At 40.5% G+C, this 7,180-nt stretch overlaps 1 pseudogene; it reads left to right on the forward strand.

The window, feature by feature from the left end:
* Positions 1-407: 407 nt before the first annotated feature.
* On the forward strand, positions 408-836 carry LOC116098159 (annotated as a pseudogene).
* Positions 837-7,180: the final 6,344 nt, after the last annotated feature.

A 7,180-nucleotide genomic window follows, 5' to 3' on the forward strand; every position in this document is an offset into this window, starting at 1 on the left:
GTGTGTGTGTGTGTGTGTGTGTGTGTGTGTGTGAGAGAGAGAGAGAGAGAGAGAGAGAGAGAGAGAGAGAGAGAGAGAGAGAGAGAGAGACAGACAGAGAGACAGACAGAGACACAGCAGGCACAGAGAGACAGAGACAGAAAGATAGAGAAGAGAATATTTATTACCATAAGAGTATTATTCACAGGAGGGCTTAACAAGCAAAGTTTTAAAATTTAAAAATATGAATGTATATATTCTTTTAAAGAATTCTCTTTAGTTAATGGAATTATAAGGTATATTGTTTAGGTTACAGTATGTACATGGTAAAATGCAAGATATAAATAAAAATATTTCATGTAGAAGCAGAGCAGGAGCCAGCCTGTTACAACGGGACCTGGGCCTCTGGGGTCCAGACAGGTGTCACCATGATCCGGCTCATCCTCATCCAGAACTGAGCAGGCAAGAAGCGCCTGGCCAAGTGGTACATGCAGTTAGATGATGACAAGAAGCGGAAGTTGATCAAGACGGTACATGCGGTGGTCACTGTTGGGGATGTCAAGCACACCAACTCTGTGGAGTTCCGGAACTTCAAGATCATGTACCAACGCTACGCTGGCTTCTACTTCTGCATCTGCATGGACATCAGCGACAACAATCTAGCCTATCTCAAGGCCAACCACAACTTCATAGAAGTGTTAAATGAATACGTCCACAATGTCTGTGAACTGGACCTGGTGTTCAACTTCTACAAGGATTAGACGGTGGTAGATTTCTCCTTCCTGGCAGGAGAAATCCGAGAGACCAGCCAGTAGAAAGTGCAGAAGCAGCTGCTGCTGCTGCAGTCCCTAGAGTGAGGTGGGTCTCCTCCCAACATGGCCTGTGGACCAACCTGCCTGTTCGTCCCCTGCCAGGCCCGAGGCCCACTTCAGCAGGCCCCTCCCTTCCTCAGCTGGCCTAGAGGAAGGACCTCGCAGGGTCTAGGCTGCAGGGGAAGAGGCCAGAACCCATGCCTTTGGGCCCTACATGAATGGCAGAGGCCACCTTGACATCCCGAGTGGTGTTGTGAGTGTGTGTGTGCAACCCCCAAGAAACCTGCCTAGCAAAAACAAACAAACAAACAAAAAATATCATGTGTTTGTTGGTTTGTTTATTTGTTGGTGATGTGTTTGGAGTTTTGGGGTGTTTGTTTCTTTCAGAAGTTTTTTTTAGGAAAACGCACATTACCTCTGTATAGAATTTTGGCTTTATCCTTGGCATTCAAATTTCTGGATTCTCAGTCAGAAATGAGGGCAAGCGAGGTCCCAGGGTGACAGACTTCCTTTCTTCCTCACGTCCCTTTGTTTTCCTTGTTTTTCCAACCTCAGTAGCAATGACACTTTGCTAAGCATCTCTCTGCTGACCAAGGAAAATATTTCCTAAATTTCACATGATTTTGTTTATGTAAGGAGGGTAGGACTCATGATTTCTGAGGTTTGGGGAATAATAGCCTAAACTGAAGTAGTGATCAAAGCCACATAGTTTTGAAATAACTTGTAGATGCAAATGTTACCAATTTTTATTTTCATAAATCACTAGATTATAGTGAATCAAAATGTATTACGAGAAAAAAAAGGTGTTCTTTAAATTATCAAAAGTGTCAGTAAGGAAAATGACACTCTAGAACTGAGGATGGACTGCGTGAGCAGACAACATTTTCCTTAAGGGTAGAATGTCCCTCTTAAGTATTGACAAAAGGCCTAGTTAATTGATTAAGAAAATAGGTTGTGTCTTGAATTTCTTTTGAGAAACACAGAGTTTGAAATCAGTAGTGAACATGTGTTTTGCGTTGAGTTCGTGTCAGTGTGATTCGATCCAGGCCGTATATCCCCAACTGTCCTATTGGTAATGGCACTAGAATGGGAAGAAAAGAGGGAGTCAAGCAGGTCTGAGTTTCAAAAATAGACTGCAGTAAATAGGACACAAGGTAACCTTGCCTGTGCCCTGCAGTGATACAATGCATATGTCTTAATCTTTATCCCTCCTAATGTCACAGGACTCCTTTTGCACTGAGAAATTACTGTGGAAGTACATACAGAGCCTGTCAAAAGCAATTTCTTTAAATTAGGTTGTCAACATGCAGACCCAGACCTTGCCAGAAACTGGCCCAATAGCTTCATGTACTCCCGTGAGGGGTGGGAGGGGGGGCGGAAGTTCTGTGCCCTTCATGATGGCATGGGTTGTCCTGTAAACTTTTGACCCCAGTTTCATTCTTTTGAGCATGAACTGAAATCTCCCATGTGTTTCTTTGAGTTTTGTGATTTTCTTGACCTCACTTTATTTGCTTTGTTGTTTTAATCAGCAGTGAGTATACACATGGCTTGTCTTCATATTTGCTAAGTGGATTATGGGGCTCTTAAATAGCAACCTACACCTTTTACAACTTCTGGATCTGTAGTTAGGTTGAAAAAGAAGTGTCCTGCAGTCAAATGCTGTTTTCCTGGGTTTTAATATATATATTTTATTTATCTTTCTTCTGTTTTCCTTCTTCTTTTTCTTCTTTTTCTTCTTTTCTCCTCTCTTCCCCTCTCTCTCTGTACATGTGCAAGCACTGGTGCACACGTGACCACCCAGTATCATGTCTAGCCTTCCTCTTTGGGATCCAGAGATTGAACTCAATTGCCAGATTGCTCATCAAGCACACTTATCTGCTGAGTTACCTCACCAGCCCTGGTTTCTCAGCTTTCTTATCAGTATTACATTAATCACTAAAATCAAAGGGAAGTTTAAGTCAGGGCAGTGGAAAATTTCATTCCAATATTTTTTTCTTGTTACTGAGTTTCTTCTTTACGACAATTGATCTTTTAGACAGTTGGACAGCAAACCAGATGGTACTATGCCCCCTCAGAGAAGGTCTTCCCCATACAGTTAATCCTTCCAGGAAATACCCTCACAGACACTCCGAGGCTCGTTTTAGTTGGTTCTAAATCCAGTCCAGCTGGCAAGCAAGTTCAATCATCACAGCAAGTTTCTCATGATAAAGACATATCAGACTTTGCCTCCTTTTATTTCTGAGTTCTTTTGAATTATTGGTCCTTTTTTTTTTTTTTTCAAAAACCACTTCTAGGACTGCTATTTGGTGACTGGTGTTGTCTCTTGGAATCATGTTGATTTGATGAAGCAATGATCTCTGGGTTCAGTGAGAGTTTCTGCCTCAGTACAGAAGGTGGGGAATGATCAAGGAACCTACATGGCGTCAACTTCAGGGCCCATATACAAGACCATACATATGTGCTCTCATGCATGAGAACATGTATGAACAGACACATACCACATATACAGACATATGAAAAATAGTTTTTGGACTGACCTATATGTAGAGATATTATTTTTGGGTTCTGTTACATGCATATAAATATGCAAATATATATGTATATATATAAAAGATCAATATATATATTGAGATGGGGTAATTTTGCTACTGTAATAATTGTTAATAGGTATAGCATTTCATTGTAAATGACTTATATTAGCATATTTTAAGACCTAATTATGTACATTGTAAAATTATCAAGATTTTATCTTATTAAATTTGATAAGTTATCATCTCATCAAATTTATTAATTTCTCAATATTACAATAAAATATTAATTTATAATATGTTTTTTGGTTATCTTGTTGGACCTTTGACTAAACAAAAGATTATCTTTTAAATAATTGTTTATATTCATCTTTTAAGTGACTACTTTATAAACAGGTATTTTAGAGTGGTTTTATTACAATAGATATCCTATATGTGTGTGTATTTGTGTGTGTTTGTGTGTGTGGGTAGGGGAGTAAGTATGTGTAGCCATGCATGTAGAGACCAGAGGGAAACCCCAGATGTCATTCACTGGGAGCCATCCCCTTTATTTGGGGAAACAGAGTCTGTCACTGTCCCAGTGGTTCCCGCAGTTCAATAGGATGCTCTGGACAGGATGCTTAGTCTGCAAGCCCTTTACTAGCTACACCACCTCTCCAGTCACCATTTTGAACACAACCATTCAGATGAAAAATCTGGCCTTTTGGGTAAAAAATCCTGTTGTCTGCAACCTTTGTCTCCATAGATGTACCCTGATATCATATTTTGTTATTTCATATATGAAATGTTCCTATATGTGAGATGCCCTTAAAGATAAAAAACTAAGTGTGTTTTGGTCACTAGCATTAAATTTGTAATTGATGTGGCTGGTATTTTGATTTTAATCAGTGGTATAGTCCATTATACTGTGAATCAAAGATTCTAAGTTTTGCCTCAAAAGTAGACGTTAATTTACTAAATAAAAGGCTTTGTGTGGTTCTTCTGTGTAATGATGCTAATGGGCTCCCTTGTATTTTACTTGTATTTATGTACCTGATATAGTACATAAACCGTCAAAGATGAAATGCTTAGAACCCTTTAGCAAGCTGGTGGGCTCTAAACCTGAGTTGTTGGTTAATGCTACCATTTTCTATGATTTTTACTCATAATTGTACCCTGGTAATTCTCTTTATGCAGATATGCACATCCTAACACTCTCTACTTTAAGCAATGTCTCCTAATATTATGAAAAAATAGAAGACATTAGTCACTTAAGGAGTTCCTAATAGTCTCCTGCTAAAAGACTACATGTCCTAGCTATTCAACTCATGGTCCCTATTGTAATTTCCTCAGGAATCTCAGGCATAGAGAGTGGGTGCGGTTTATAAGGGCAGCTTGAGCAATGAACTACACCCACAGCCCCAGATAACCAAGCCATAGAGAGCTTGTGTGCGTGCGGGTGATAAAGAAAGCCCAGGAAGTAATATTTGAAATGCCCTAGTTGTAATTGGCTGAATTTAGTTTTAAAACCTCCAGTCTGGCACAGCAAATCGCTCAGATCCTGGGGCCCAACGGAGAAACCTCAAACCGAGAGACAATTGGAGCACTCTCCACACGAATGCCCATGCCCACGCTGATTCCCGCCTAGATGACAAGCCAGCACCACAGTGGAAAGGCTAGTGAGTGCACACACACACACACACACACACACACACACACACACACACACACGTGTGTGTGTGTTTATGAAAGGTTAGTGAGCAATGTGTGTGTGTGTGTGTGTGTGAAAGAGTGCGGGCCCATTTTGCCATCTATTTGCTTATTGCTGTTTATGAATAAATAAAAAGCTGTTAGAACCTTTCTACCGAGTTTGAGGATTTACAACAACAAGCGACAAGGAGGAACTGTTTCAGGAAAGGTTCTCCAGAGACAATACTGATGGGTATGATTGCACTTCCACCGTACTGTCCTTATTTGGTACTGCTGAGTAATATATACAATTCTTGTCCTCTAAGTCTAAACTGCTAAAGAAGAAAATGGAAAGCTTCCCAGAACCATTTGTTTATCTTCCTAATGTGTTCAACTGTAATCCAGACAGATCCAGCCACCTGTTTTTTGACATGGTTGTCAAAAATATACCTCAGAGAAAAAGATAACGCCTTTAAAAAGAATATTGGGAAAACTGGTTCTACACATGTAGAATGAAACTAGGTTCCTATCTCTTCCCCTGTACAAACTCCAAATGGATCACTGATTAAAAATATTTTATTCATATATTTATTCTTTTGTGCATCTCTGTGTGTGCACATATGTATGGGTGCATGTGTGTGTGTGTGTGTGTGTGTGTGTGTGTGTGTATGACCATGTGTGGAGGTCACAGGATATCTCTCAGAAGTCAGTTCTCTCTTTCTACCAGGTGGTTTCTGAGGATTGAAGTTAGGCCACCGGCTTAATGGAAGGACTTTTATCCACTGAGCAATATCTCTTGTCTGTGAATAAAATACTGTAATGTAAGACCCGAAAGTCTGAAACTGTTAAAAACAAATTTAAAAAATGCTGCAAGGTCTAGGCACAGACACACAATTCCTGGACAGGTCTCCAGGATATAGGAACAACCCTAAGAACTGACAAACGAAACTTCCTGGAATGAGAGCCGCCTCACAGCAAAGAGGAATCCTTGCTGCCTGTAGATCTGACAGAGGACAGATGAGATTTTACAAGGATTTGTTACTGTTTTAACAAAAGCGTTGTTTAGAAGCAATTAACTTTAGATAGCACTAAAATTTACATTTAAAAAACCTTGATTTAGTTTAGTTGGGGTTTGTTGTTTTATTTTGACATAGGTGGTAGAGATAGGTCTTATTGTAGCCCAGAGTAGCATCAAATGTTGTATGTTGCAGAGACTGGCTTTGAACTCCTAATCATTCTGCCTCCCTCCTGAGAATTGGGATAACAGATTTATGCCAGCACCACTAGCTTGAATTTAAAAGCCAACCATAACACATCCACATTTTGAGATGTCAGCTTGTCCTACTTACCATCTACATGGGTGGGATATCAACATTTGATCAGCCATTTGGCCATCTGTAAATTGTTAAAAGTCTAGCAGTTGAGCTTCTGGTGATTGGGGCTGCTTTTTAGTCACTGAACAATGGCTCTTGGCTCCATACCCACGTTCCTTAAAGGGATAAAGGTCAGAACTGGCACCTTACAGACAGAGACAAAGATTCTGAAAGTAAAAGTCTTGATTTATGACTCTGTGGTCAGGAAAGAGGTTCACCGGACTCCGAGGGAGCCCTTTCAAAGGGAAATAAAAGGGGAAGCGAGGCAGGAAGCAGAGCAGAGAGAAGCCTTGAAGGACTTACACAAACGCTGGTACATTAGCATATGAGAAACACAAGTTGGCAAGGAGGAAGGTCCGAAGCACAGTCTGGGCTAAGAGCAGCTTGTACCCTGATTGTTACTGCATCCCTCACTGCTCCAGACAGGAGAAATCTTCAAGAGCAATCAGACTCCAGACCCTTAAGATAACTTTTACGTTTGCCTTTTGGTGTTTTCAACAGAGACCAAACAAAGACAGTACAAAACAACCCGGGATAAGCCCCCTCGATAACCTTAGCTCTTAGGAACAGTCCGCTTTGCTAAACAAATAAGAGGATTCAAAAGGGCAAGCCTTGCTGCGGTCGCCAGAGCATGAGTACAGTTGTCTTCAGGAGAGTTCTAGAAAAACATACCTTTGCCTCCTTTGCTAGAAGGAATCATTTTAAAGAGGATGTCCCACTTTCTGTAGGAAGGACAGGACTTTAGCTCCAATTGTTAAAGGAAATTTGGGGGAGGGCATCCTGATCAGAATCACCACATGATAGCAAAGAAATATGGTTC

Source organism: Mastomys coucha, unplaced genomic scaffold (genome assembly GCF_008632895.1).
Source record: "Mastomys coucha isolate ucsf_1 unplaced genomic scaffold, UCSF_Mcou_1 pScaffold20, whole genome shotgun sequence".
Lineage (NCBI taxonomy): Eukaryota > Metazoa > Chordata > Mammalia > Rodentia > Muridae > Mastomys > Mastomys coucha.